The sequence below is a fragment of the Mesoplodon bidens genome (genome assembly GCF_964165515.1).
Source record: "Mesoplodon bidens genome assembly, chromosome: 5".
NCBI classification, from domain to species: domain Eukaryota; kingdom Metazoa; phylum Chordata; class Mammalia; order Artiodactyla; family Ziphiidae; genus Mesoplodon; species Mesoplodon bidens.
In genome coordinates, this window is record NC_138161.1 from 56,762,064 (window position 1) to 56,775,943 (window position 13,880).

The 13,880-nt window shown below is 38.1% G+C and overlaps 1 long non-coding RNA gene across 1 annotated transcript in view; it reads right to left on the bottom strand.

The window, feature by feature from the left end:
- Window positions 1-13,880, bottom strand: part of LOC308617278 — a 58,569-nt gene that overhangs the window by 16,429 nt on the left and 28,260 nt on the right. Inside the window, exon 2 of the long non-coding RNA XR_014015850.1 lies at window positions 13,129-13,239. This is a non-coding gene — a long non-coding RNA (uncharacterized lncRNA). The remainder of the gene's footprint in view (window positions 1-13,128; window positions 13,240-13,880) is intronic.

Sequence of the window (13,880 nt, forward strand, 5' to 3'; positions counted from 1 at the left end):
TATTATTTTGAGGTACTCTGAAAGAGAATATACTTATACAGAAAAAAGATTTTAAAACCATTAAAAATAACATTAAGAATTAGGATGACATAGTTTCCTAGTTTCTTTCAAGAATTCCTGAACTAAAGGTCTCTGGAGTCCTGGTCTAGTTCTGTTTCTATGCAGTTATCTCTTGCTTATGGGTAATCTCTTAAAACTCTTGCTCAAAGGCAAAAACTCTTCTAAGCAACACTAATTCTCATTACAGAAAATGCAAATACTGGAGTGTTTCTATGAACGGAAAAGAAAGCTGCTATTATTGCTAATAAGCACTTTTGATGATACACTGTGGAAACTGTAAACTTTATAACACAGGAAAGTAAAGCTGAAACAACCAGTGACTTAGCCTGTCAACACGAAGGCCTCACAGTTATCTAGAACACATAGCTACCACAGCATTTGTCAGCTATTTTTGTACAAAGTAATCATAATCTTATACAAATAAAATGTTTATATTTGGCTGGAAGAAGATGTAACATGAGGGTCCCCTCTTGCCCAAACAGAAAACTATCAGACTGAGATCAGAAACTCTATGTGTAAGAATGAGAGGAATGACTGAACAATTGAAGTTCCCATGCTTCTGGGCAAACTGCAGCCAGGTTCTGAGCTCACTTACAGAAGAAAAGTTTGCTTGAATAGCAAAATCAAGTGTAAAACCATCTAACAGGGACTTTAATATATGCTGAATGTTCTCTTTGCAAATGCATAGAATTCACACCATAAATTGAAGAAGGTAAATTTTAAGGAATGTAAAATGTATCAGTCTTCAGATTTGGCTACTTCAGTGTATAGAAGTGAAAAGTGAAGATATAATTTTATTCAACTCAGGCTTTGAATTGCCCATTTGGGTGGCTGACTATATAAGGGGATGTTAAGATAAAAAATTTCTGCTGAGACTTTAAGACAAGAGACATGAGATAACAAAAACACTGTGGAACAGGCCAGCCACGGTGTGTTCTGATATTTACAACTGAAAACACTCCTAAATTATATAGGTGTCTAAATCTTATGTCTCCAGCTTTGAAGGCAAGAATCATGTGCTTGGACTCATTCAGTGTTGGACTTCGACTAAGTCATTGACATGACTCCTATTTCCCATTTTCCATGTACATTTCCCTAAATTTACCTTTAGAGAGCTGCATGGAAAACTCCATTCTAGTGAGCTCTCAGCATACCTTGAGGCAGAAATTGGCATCTTACTAGAGGGAGTATGGGAGATAGTTTTTGCTTCCCCACAATGGCTGAGACTTACAGGAGTCAAGGACATCTATAAAACAACCATATCCATTTCTCTACTTTCTGACAATAATGACCAAATTTATAAGGCTATATGACACTTTCAGTGTGCTATTTGTTCCAAGTTTTATTGTTATAACAACATAATGACATCAATACTTTTAGTTCCTCCATTTTACAATGATAAAACTGAGGCACAGAGAGGTTAAGAAACTTGCCTGAGGTCACACAGCCGATAAGTATTAGCAATGACATTCGAATCTAGGCACTTTGAAACTGGATGCTAAGTTCGGACAGTTACAGAAACACTTCTCATTTGCAGGTTCCAGTTTTGGGTAACTAGTTTAACCAATATTTCCTTTCACCCAAAAATACATATTGAACAGTATTTTATTAAGACAATCTACAGGGACTTCCCTGGTGATGCAGTGGTTAAGAATCCGCCTGCCAATGCAGGGGACACGGGTTCGATCCCTGGTCCAGGAAGATCCCACATGCCGCAGAGCAACTAAGCCCATGCGCCACAACTACTGAGCCTGTGCTCTAGAGCCCGCACACAACTACTCAGCCCATACGTCGCAACTACTGAGCCCGCGTGCCACAGCTACTGAAGCCCGTGAGCCTAGAGCCCGTGCTCCACAACAAGAGAAGTCACCGCAATGAGAAGCCCGCGCACTGCAATAAAGAGTAGCCCCCACTCGCCACAGCTAAAGAAAGCCTGTGCGCAGCAACGAAGACCCAATGCAGCCAAAAAATTTAAAAAAAGAAAAAAGAAAATCTACAGCACACATTCAAACAAAAAAAGAATTAGGGAGCATTTGTACATGATATATTTGCTAAATATTGTGATCAGTGTTGTTCAAAACATAATTTGACATTACATTTTACAATTATTTTGATGAGCTTTCATGATGTTATAGCATCATCTTAAGAAGTACATCACTTGCGAGAGAAATATAACAAAACCTGTTTTATCTTTATTCTGCCTATAACTAAATTTTTGCTTTAGGATAATTCAAAGGGTCATAAATATTGTCTAGAAACACAGAAAATACAATTATTAATGAATAATGGAATCTAAGGGCAAGTATCCACATATGTGAAGGGAAATACTAATTATCTGTGACATTTTTCAGGGTTCTATCATTATTTTCGTATTTTTTCCATAGTCTATTAAAATTGTTCAATACCACAAATAAAATCTTTACACTGAGAGTCTCAAATTTTCTGAATTTAGAAAAAGTACTAAACATACACCAAGAAGCCAGAGAAACCAGCTTTACCCTAAACTAACCGTATCACATTTGGAAAATCAGCTGTTTTCTGATTCAATCTGGAAAGTTAGGATAATGATTCAGCTTCTTGAAAAATAGCAGAAGCCTAGTGGCTGTCAGGAAATGTCAGTGGTTACATATGATAGATGGGAGCAACTTAGTGTGCATAGAATTATGTCCTTTCCTCCAGCTTTGGTCTGTATGCTGTTTTCCTGTTCAGGAGTGTGGGAGTTTAAAAGAAACCTCCTTAAAAGGAACACAAAGACTCTATTCCACTATGCATGATATTGAGAAAAAAAAAGTTCCGATAAGCCAAAGAGCTTTGGTTATGTGGAAGTGAGGTCAGTGGGTTCCAGAGTCATTGGTAAATGGCCTTCTGAACTAGGATGAGAAAGGAAAATAAATGCTGCCCCTGATTCTGGACCCTAGGAAATAAAAAAATCCTTCACTGCCTTCCATGCACATTGTAGCTGACTCTGTTCATATCGTGTTCATTTTCCACATAAAATATTCCAATAATAATTTTGAAAAGAGGGTCCCCCTCAGAATGGATATTCCTAGCCTCCCATGCAGCTAGAAGTGGCCACATGTACAGTTTTGATCAACGATACATAGGTAGAAATCTGTTGGGTCTTTCTGGTAAAGTTTTATTTTCCTGGCATAGGCATGAGTCTTCCTTGCTGTTGTACCTTTTGCTTCTTTGTCCCGCCTAGAATGCAGGTATGAAGTTGGACTGCGACTATGAAGTAATACTGGGGTAACGCTGCTTACTAAGGAGGTTGGAATAAAAAGAGAAAGGCAGACTCGGATGTGGAGGACTCAGCCCTCAGCTGCCTATATCTAGATTCTCATTTAAGAGGGAAAAATATTCCTGTTTTATAAAGCACTGTGGTTGGGCTTCTGTTACCTGCAGCTGAAGGGCATCCTTAATGATATATCCTTAAGTGGGATCAGTCTCCAGGGAAATTGTAAAAGAAGACAGTTTTCAATACTGACAATTATTTCCCTTCTCACCCTCTGTGCCTCTGTTCATGCCATTTCTTCCATCTGGGTATCTCTGTCCTCTGATCATCTCTGCTAGCATGCATTCATTTATGTATTAGTGTAGCAAGTGTGTGCCAGGATATGTGCTATTAAAAATAATCACATACTGGGCTTCCCTGGTGGCGCAGTGGTTGAGAGTCCGTCTGCCGATGCAGGGGACACGGATTCGTGCCCCGGTTCGGGAAGATCCCACATGCCGCGGAGCAGCTGGGCCCGTGAGCCATGGCCACTGAGCCTGCGCGTCTGGAGCCTGTGCTCCGCAACGGGAGAGGCCACAACAGTGAGAGGCCCGCGTACCGCAAAAAAATAAATAAATAAAAATAAAAAATTAATCACATACATACACTCAAAGTTTGGACAAAGTCTAATGAGGGAAGTAAGATGTGCAAATAAATCCTCAAGATTAAAGGTGCTAATTGCTGAAATAGAGAAATCTCAAAGTCTCAGGTCAGAGAAGACTGGGCAGCCAGCAACAGGGGGTCAGAGACGGCTTCCCAGTGGAAATGGTGATTGACCTAGCTCTTAAAGAATCAGCTGAAAAAAAAAAAATCTTTCACAAAGCAGCCCTACAATGGCCTCCATCAGGAAAGATTTTTCCTATGAAACCTTATTTGTCTTTGATAACATCAATTCCTTTCTTCCCTGAAGGTTGTTTAAGATTGTGTCTTCCCTCCTGTAAAGGAGGGAAGAAGGCAGGGACTACATCTGACTCAACCTCTTAGTCTCCCATGGTGCCTGGTTCATCTTAGATCCATGGTAAATATTAGTTGAATGGCATTACTGATCTTCCCATGACTTTAGACATCCAGGGCCTTAGCTGCAGCTTCCCTGATATTAGGCTTTTTCCTCGGATGAAGCCATCTAACAGACATTTGTTAATAAAATTTGTCAAACTAGGAGAAAAGTTTAAGAAAATACAAAGCATTTTTGTAGCACATAAATATTTAGAAAAGTGTTATCTGTTGGCTGACTATATATACTCTCTCCTGAAGAGAACTGGACAGGGGGCAGGGAGACAGCAGACCCAGCTGGGCGAGGGCTCTGCTGAAAACAGTCAGACTGGAACGGCTGTGTATCCTTTACCTGTAATCCTTTTCCTTTTCTTATGGTAATAAGAAATTCCCACAGACTGGGTGCCTTAAAACAATAGGAACTTTTTTTTTTTACAGTTCTGTAGAGCAGAAGTCTGAAATCTATGCCTCAGCAGGGTTTGTTCCTTCTGGAGGCACTTGGGAGAAACTGTCCTATGACTATCTTCTAGTTTCTGGTGGCTGCAGGCAATCCTTGGTATTTTTTGGCTTGTATGTGCATTGCTCCAATCTCTGCCTCTATCATCACATGACCTTCTCCCCTGTGTGTCTCCTCTCTTTCTCTTCTAATTACACTTGTCATTGAAGTTAGGGCCCCCTAGAATCCAGAATGATCTCATCTCGAGATCCTTCACTTCGTTACAACTCCAAAGACCTTTTTTTTACAAATAAGGTCACATTTACAGGCCCCAAGTGGAAATATCTTTCGGGGGGACACGATTCAACCCACTACAACTTCTGTTGCTGCCTTCCCTCCCCACAAGAAAGGATTAACAAGACTGGCTGGGAAGCAAGGTTTTTTCTTCAATAATCACGTTTTAAGGCTCTTAAGGGAAAAACTAGAAGGCTCCTAGGATGTAACAAAGAAATAGAACCACTTTGGAAATGGATGCCTAGCCCGTTAGGTCTCATTTCTGTAGAAACTCAACCAGGCAAGATTCTTTATTCCAGAGAATAATTTTCTCTATCCAAATTTATTTCACCTCCACAACTAAGCCCCACAGACATAAATAGGCTATGGGAAAATTATCTCCTACCCAAGTACAAACTGTCTGATGTCACTCTTTCATTTTTTAACAGAAGGAACTTTTTACACTAAAGTTCTCAGACCTGGGGCTTCCCTGGTGGCGCAGTGGTTAAGAATCCTCCTGCCAATGCAGGGGACACGGGTTTGAGCCCTGGTCGGGGAAGATCCCACATGTTGTGGAGCAACTAAGCCTGTGCGCCACAACTACTGAAGCCCTCGTGCCCAGAGCCCGTGCTCTGCCACAAGAGAAGCCACTGCAATGAGAAGCCCGTGCACCACAACGAAGAGTAGCCCCCGCTCGCTGCAACTAGAGAAAGCCCGCTCGCAGCAACAAAGATCCAACGCAGCCAAAAATTTAAAAATTAATTAACTAATTAAAAAAAAATAAAGTTCTCAGACCTGAATCTGGGGGCAGTTGCTTAAATCTAAGTCTGTGGGCTTATACTCTTGGATCTGTGTTACTACCATCCTGTGACAACACTTCTATAATAGCACCAGACACAGTTTTCTAGGTATGTTATAACTTTATTTAATAGGTCACCTCTGCTGTAAGACTTTTCCTTATTAAAAATAAGTTCTGTAACATAAAAGCTATGAAATTACAGAGTTCTTCAGAGAAAGAATGATTCTCCTCAAAGGGCTTTTAGTAAAAGAGAACACATTTTCCTACAACAAGCTTGACTGTAACCCACAATATATGTTTATTATGAAGAAGATTATATTAAGAATTCAGTCTCTGGAGAATTCCCTGGTGGTCCAGTGGTTAGGACTGGGCACTTTCACTGCCGGGGCCGGGTTCAGTCCCTGGTCAGGGAACTAAGATCCCACAAACTGGGCAGGGCAGTCAAAAATAAATACATAAATAAAGAATGTAGTCTCTGAGCGGTCTCTGACTTTACCACCAAGGCACAACTGCAAATAGCCCTGAAAGCTATATTATGATATTTTCCAGCTGAATTTTCTTACGGGCAGGTAACCTATTTTTCCAGTTAGGTCTGCCTATGGTCACATCATCACCCTCTGAGATTACGTCAATTGACAGACACTTATTTTTATAAAGATTAAATACAAAACTCTCAAACTTTCCACCAATTCTTTTTGAAACTTTCCCACATCAAAGCAAGGGTTTTGGCATCAACACTGAGAACCCAGTGTTGAGGACTGAACTGTTTATGTTAATGTCATTGTTTAACCTCTCTTCTTCTAATTTTATTCTTTTTAACATACATTCTAATGCCAAATACTTCTATATGGCTTATTACGAAAATAAGTAATCACTTGACCCCTCCATTATCTTCCACAGAGGCAACCATTCCCAACTATTTTGGCTTTTTTCTTTTAGCATTTAACTCCTTATCTCTAAATAATATATTTATAATGCTACTTAATTTTTTTCAGTTTTAGTCATTTTTAATGAATTTCCTATGTATAATAGAACATGAGAATTTAGTTCCCTTTCATGCTTATCCCTTCCCAAAGCACAGACTTTTCCCTTTCTTTAATCCTTCCAGGAGAGTTAACCATAATTTTAATTAAATAAAACAGTATTTGCATTATTATGACTGTGTGAACACCATCTACACCTGCATCATGATGCTCTTTTTTCACTTCTTTTAATTTTACCTCTATTTAATAACTATCCCTTTTTAAATAACCTGGATTTCTGTGTACCTATCAGACTCATTTTCCTTGGTAGAAGTACATTCCACCAGATTCATCTTCTTGCAGCGCTCTGCCCTCCTGGTCCACTCTGGACTGCTCATCCCTGGGCCTGTTGCCCAGCCATCATCATAGCGTCTCCCTTATCCATCTTCCAGATGACTTCCTTTTCCTCTCACTTGTGTTGGATCTACTGGATCTCATGTTTTTCTCCTTCTTAGCTTATTTTCTCCTTCTGGAATAGAACATTCTCCCATAGCTTCCTAAGAAATGGTACACTATAGATTAATTTTGTAGGAACACTCATTTCTGGAAATGAACACTTTATTTGTTCACTAGACAAGTCTTGACATATCTCTCAAGACAGGTCAATTTTTACCTTCTTCAGAAAAATTTTTCTAACTATCTCAGGCAAAATTAAGCTCTTCTACCTATGCACATCCATAACACTTCATTTATTACTTTATTCATTTATCTATCCATTCACTTTTTCACTCATACATCCAGCAAATACTGATTGAGTACTGGGACAGGCACAGAGATGAAGAGAACAAACTTGATTTGAGTTTGTTCATGCAGGAGAGGCCAGGAAAAAAGACTGAGAAAGAGTGACCAGTGAGAAAGGAGGCCAATCAGGCAAGAATGATGTTACAAAGAAAGGAAGGAGTGTTTCGTGAAGAAAATAATAATCAACTTCGTTAGATTATGTTGAGAGGTATAGTAAGATAAGAAGCAGAAATATCTATTGGAGATGACAACAAAGACATCACTGGTGGCTTTGGCAAAGGCAGTTTCTGTAGGAATACTAGGCAGGAAACCTGACTGGAGTGAGATGAGAGGAGAAATCAAGGAAGTAGAGATAGTAAGCATAGGCAGCTCTTTGGGGGATTTTTTGTTTTTTTCCCTGGCAAGTGAAGCAGAAAAATGGAGTGGAAATTCAGAGAGGACTGTGCAGTTTAGAGAGGGCTTTAAATCATGGAAGGAACTGTGGCATGCTGAATGCTCCTGAAACTGATCCTACAGTTTCTGAACTGACACAGCCAGAGAGGCTAACACGTAGCAAGACCAAGATGTAGCTCTTGGTCTCTGGCACTCTCTGTTTAACCTTATGTAACTTCCTTTGGTAATTTTTTCTTATTTTGTTCATTGTTCCAAATTAATGATAAGAGGAACATTTAATAGATTTCTCAGTATCTGGGAATTCCCTGGCAGTGCAGTGGTTGGGACTCTGCGCTCTCACTACGGAGGACCCAGGTTCAATCCCTGGTCAGGGAACTAAGATCTCACAAGCCTCGCTGTGCGGCCAAAAACCACCACCAACAATAGATTTCTAGGTATCTAAATTAGGTTCATTTTTACTAATTCAACCTTCAGTTTTGTTTTGTTTTATTTTTCTTGTCTCTGTCATGGCTCATAACTGAAAAAAAAAAATTCCCAGGCTACTGAGAAGTTATCCTTAGGATAAAGTTCTGACACTACTTGAAAATTATTTTAATTTGGAAAAATTACACAAGTTGTTTTTGCTACAGTTTCATGAAAATCTGTTTAATAGTAATACCCAATCCACAAACTGTTTTAAGGATTAAATGAAACACTAGTAAAGCATAGAGAATAATGCCTGATACACATTAGAGACTTGGATAAACGTTAGCTGTTGTAACTATTGTTGTCACCATCATTTTATTTTCATCATGGTTGGCATCATCATCATCATCATTTGATGCTGAGAGGGGAGGGGAAAGGATGGCTCCAGTGAAATGTAATTTTGCTTAAAACCTGGTCCCTTAGGTGGAGGTAAGGGTACACTGTCACTTTGACCTCCATGCAAACACAAGCTGATACACACATGCACATACACGCTCACACTCACAGTTATAGGATGCTCACGTGTGGCACAAACTCTGATGTCAGAATGTTAGATTTTTTTATTTATGTTGGGGTTTTTGTTTTAAAATATTAAGCCAAATATAATCTTCTATGAAAAATACGTATTAGCTATTTCTGAAGTCTCTATACATTTTTCATATGTGGTAAAAAATTAAATTTTGAGTTTATTACTTTCAATTATAGCTGAAGAAAATAACAAAATAGCAAAACCAGGCTAGTCTCACCTGCAGTTGTGGGTCCTTTGCTGACTTTGTGGAAAACCTACTTATTATATCTGTGCACTTTGCCTATACGGGTTTGTTTCAGGATGCCCTCTCAGGCTCCAACCCTCTTCGATGGTTCACTACAATTCTATCCCCTGCCAAAGCACTTCATTTTTTCACAGTAAACAAAAAATATCAATCAAGAAATGCTAATTAACAGTCACAGACAAGTTAATGTTTGTAAATGTGAGAAAGGAAAAGTTTGAAACAAAACACAGGATGTGGAATATTTCAGACTGATACGACTTAAAGAAATTCAAAGAATGAAATTTTATAATGTTTCCATAAGCCAAAAACTACAACAAAAACATGAGCTAAGGGATGAGCACCTGAACCCCAGTAAAACCAGTATCCTAACAGATTTGTTTCCCAAATGGTAAATGCCTCACATTAGCAGTACCAGCAAATTAAAGTTTAGTTTCCTTATTTGCAAACGGTAGTTTTAAATAATGTTTACTATCTCCATACTATTGCGGAGTGCTTAAACACCCTTTAAAGAAGTCAAGTACAAAAATGGCTGAGTTCTTCTATGCCAATGATAAAAATGACAAAGCCAGTTAGAGTATTAGAATATCAATGAAGAAACATGAAAGGAATGTTAGAAATAATCTCACTCTAATCTCTTAAATTACATAGAGGAAAATTGAGTGTCAAAAATTGTGAAGGGATTGAGATGTTGCCCTGCTTAGCCTGCTCGCAGTTTCATAGATGCTGGTAGAAGACAGGAGACATCCGGGTCAGAGACAAAGGACTTTAGTGCCCAGGGCACAGCAGGCAACATGAGCTTCATGTTCAAGTCGATATCCATTACTCCCCAAGTCCCATGGGGGTATGAGGATGTGAACTCAGGTGGATGCTGGACATGCAGATGATTTGTGTCACAGCTGAGGAATTCTGAGTTTAGAAAACCCTTAGTTTTATAAGAAGGATGCTAGCAAACTTGCCTAATGTTTTACAAGAAGGAAAAACTATCTTTATCACCCTGGTCAGGAAACAAATCTGTCATCTGCCCTGGAGGGAGACAATAGCTATACAAACATCTGTGCAAACAGAACAAGGAAGTTAATGCCTCTTGCTCAGAAGATGTGCAGAAATGTGAGAGACATATAGAAAACTGTGTCCTAACACTGAGATTTAGTGAAAAGAAAGAGATTATTTAAGGTCACCAACTAAAGTGCTGAGTTGTTAATTAGTGCAATAAAATATGGTAGAAATATATTATTTAATATTTGTTAGTTAGGTGGACACACCCTAAGGTGAGACCTAATGAGTTAATCTCCCTTCCTTAAATGCAGGAAGAACCTGTGACTTGCTTTTAACCAAAAGAATATGCCAAAGGTCATAGGATGTCATGGCCATGATTAGGTTACCGTTTCTATCTGCCTATCTATCTATCTATCTATCTATCTATCCATCTATATCTTAGGAGACTCATGGCTTATAGATTAGATAGACAGATAGATGAATATATCACCTAAGATCATATACATATGACTCTTAGCAGACCATGTCCAAGGCCTGCTGGTCCAGAAAAAGCAAACTGCCACAGTGTAACTGCTTGTGGAAAGGTTCATGTAGTAGGAAATTATGAGTGTCCTTTAGGACCAAAAGGCAGCCTCCAGGCGACATCCAATAAAAAGCTGCGGTCCTCAGTCCTATAGCCAAAGGATCAGAAATCTGCCAATAACCTAAATGAGTTTGGAAGCAGATTTTCCTCCACTCGGGCCTCCAGATGCAGCCTGGTCAACATCCTGATTGTGGCCTTTTGAACCCTAAGCAAAGAACCAAGTTGAGCTATGCCCATAGTTTCTCTTGACCCAGAGAAACTGTAAGTTAATAAATATGTGCTGTTTTAAGCTGCTACATTTTTGGTGATTTGTTATGCAGCAATAGAAAACTAATACAATAGCTTAGCACAGCCCAGAATTTAATCTGTTGAACACCTCTTCTCTTTTATCTCAATGAGATAAAAATCAGATCTTTTTGAAATTTATCTTGTATCTTTATTTGTCTACACCTGGAAGGCTTAAACTGACCCTACTTAGATCATTATAAGTCATTTCTACCAACAAATCTGGTTGTTTGGTTGTTTATTTATTTTGCTTTACAGTCATCCCACCCAGAATAGAACCAAGATTAATAAGCATACAGCTAATTCCCCATTTCCTTTGGTAAAACCTTATTAATTATTCCAATCCACAAAAAGTCTCTCTTTATTGAACCTACAGTTGTATATTACTACAAAATTTAGCATTTAATTGTTCTTAACAATTGTATTATTTCTCCAGCATGACTGTAGATCCTCTATTTGTCTTACAGATATTTTTATATTTCCCACAGTATTTGCAACAGTGTCAGGCAAAAGGAAATGCTCATTAAATTCTGTTGATTGATAAACATGACCTGATTTTTCAGAAGTTCCTGCTAACAATCAATCTTCCTGGATACTGCAGAATTTACTCAGTATGAAATTGCTCCCTCACCCCTCCCACTGTGAGTTGTTTTGACTCATCCCCAAAGTCTGGGACTGAAATAACCTCTGTAAAAAAATGAGGTCTTATGTCAAAATCACTTTCTGGGTTAATTCTATTTTCAGTCACTATGTGGCATAATTTATCCCCACGTCAGAGGACATATCCATCTGATTACTCAGGATCAGTCTTTATATATAAATTAAATTAGAATTTCAACATATTTACTCTAAAAATAATAATGGAATGGTGGGGACTTTTCTGGTGGTCCAGTGGGTAAGATTCTGCGCTCCCAATGCAGGGAGCCCGGGTCCAATCCCCGGTTGCGGAACCAGACCCTGCATGCATGCTGCAACTAACAGTCCGCATGCCGCAACTAAAAGATCCCACATGCCACAACGAAGATCCCACTTGCTGCAACTAAGACCCGGCGCAGCCACAAATAAATAAATAAATAATATTTTTAAATAATAATAATGGAATGGACAATTGGATAAATCATAAAAGTGAGGAGGAAAGAAATTTCAAAGATACTTCTAAAAATACAGACTCTGCTGTAAATAAATGAACATGTACCTATGATTATTGGATGCTGATAAATCTAGGTTATAATTTCATTGGCCAGTTACTTCTCATCCCTAATACTTTCTGTAATGGCAAGAAGCCAACATTCTTTGGATGATGTATTATAATAATTTTGCATCATAAATCTTTGCATTTCACCTCATACTGGAATATATCTGACAAGATAAAATAACAAATAGTGCCAGGTTTAGCTTTATGCCTAAGAAAGAACTAATTAGGCCAAAAAGATTGATAGTAATTGCTATGATTCTTATATGCTTGTTCATTTTCTACAGTGACTAGGAAGGGACAAAAGCCATACATTTGAAAAAACCATTTATTAAAAACAACAATACAACTTTCTTAACCTAGAAATAAGGTACCATAGGGACATTTTTTGACCCACTTATATTTGAGAAGTCTCTCTCTCTTCTCTCTCTCTCTCTCTCTCTCTCTCTCACACACACACACACACACACAAACACATACACATAATTTGAAATTTCTGCTTATCTCTTATTTACATAAACCTGTTTGAGAAATTTTAAAATTGTGAAAACACTGAACCAATCACCTGCCACTCTGGCCTTAAGCCAGTAGCTATTTACTGCTTCCTTTTGTAAATAGCTTTGTTAAAACAACTGTTATCTGGGAATTCCCTGGTGGTCCAGTGGTTAGGACTCCACACATTTACTGCCAAGGGCACAGGTTCAATCCCTGGTCAGGGAACTAATATCCCACAAGCTGTGTGCCACGTCCCCTCGCCCCCCCCAAAAAACTGTTATAATTCTAAATCATAAAGTGTAAAGAAAGTGATAATGTTAATAACTTAAATAGGATTTTTTTGTTACTTACATTTCTTTGAATGAATCACCATTCTTTTCCATGAAATTACTTGAATTTCAGTTTCTTAGTGGCTTTTAGTTTTAGTTGATCCTGACTTGCTGTTGCTATCTATCTTTCAGTCTAGAATAAAAGCAAAGTATTTCAACATGGAAAATGAAAACAGTATCAAAACAAATGACTTTCCTTATGAAGAATACATTAGACAATTACTTAGTGTCTTGCTCATATTTTGTGCTCAGTATATTTTTGGAGAATTAACAATAGCAAAAAAAAAAAAAAACCTAGGAGAGCTAATTACAAGCAGAACTGTCCTACAATAAATACTGAAGAAAAGTTTTCAGACTAAAGGGCAATGACACCAGATAGAAACTTAGCTCAGTAGGAGGAAAAATGAAGAGCACTGGAAATGCTAATTTTAAAAAGACAATAGACTGTTTAATACAAATATTATAATACTGTATTCTGAGGATTATAACATATGTAAGTTTAAAATATGTGACAATAACACTACAAAGAATGAGTGGGGTAAGTAGAAATATAGGGTTACATGATTCTGACTACACATAATTTGGTATAAGTTATGTATTAATTCAAGGTAGACTGGGACAAATTATAGATGCATAATGTAAACTCTAAACAACCACTAAAATATAAAATATAAATAAGTATTTAAAAACCAATAGTGAAAACAGGATGATGTTAGCAGGCAGCAGTACAGGAATTTCTAGCACTTGTACCCTCCCAGAAACTATATTGAACAA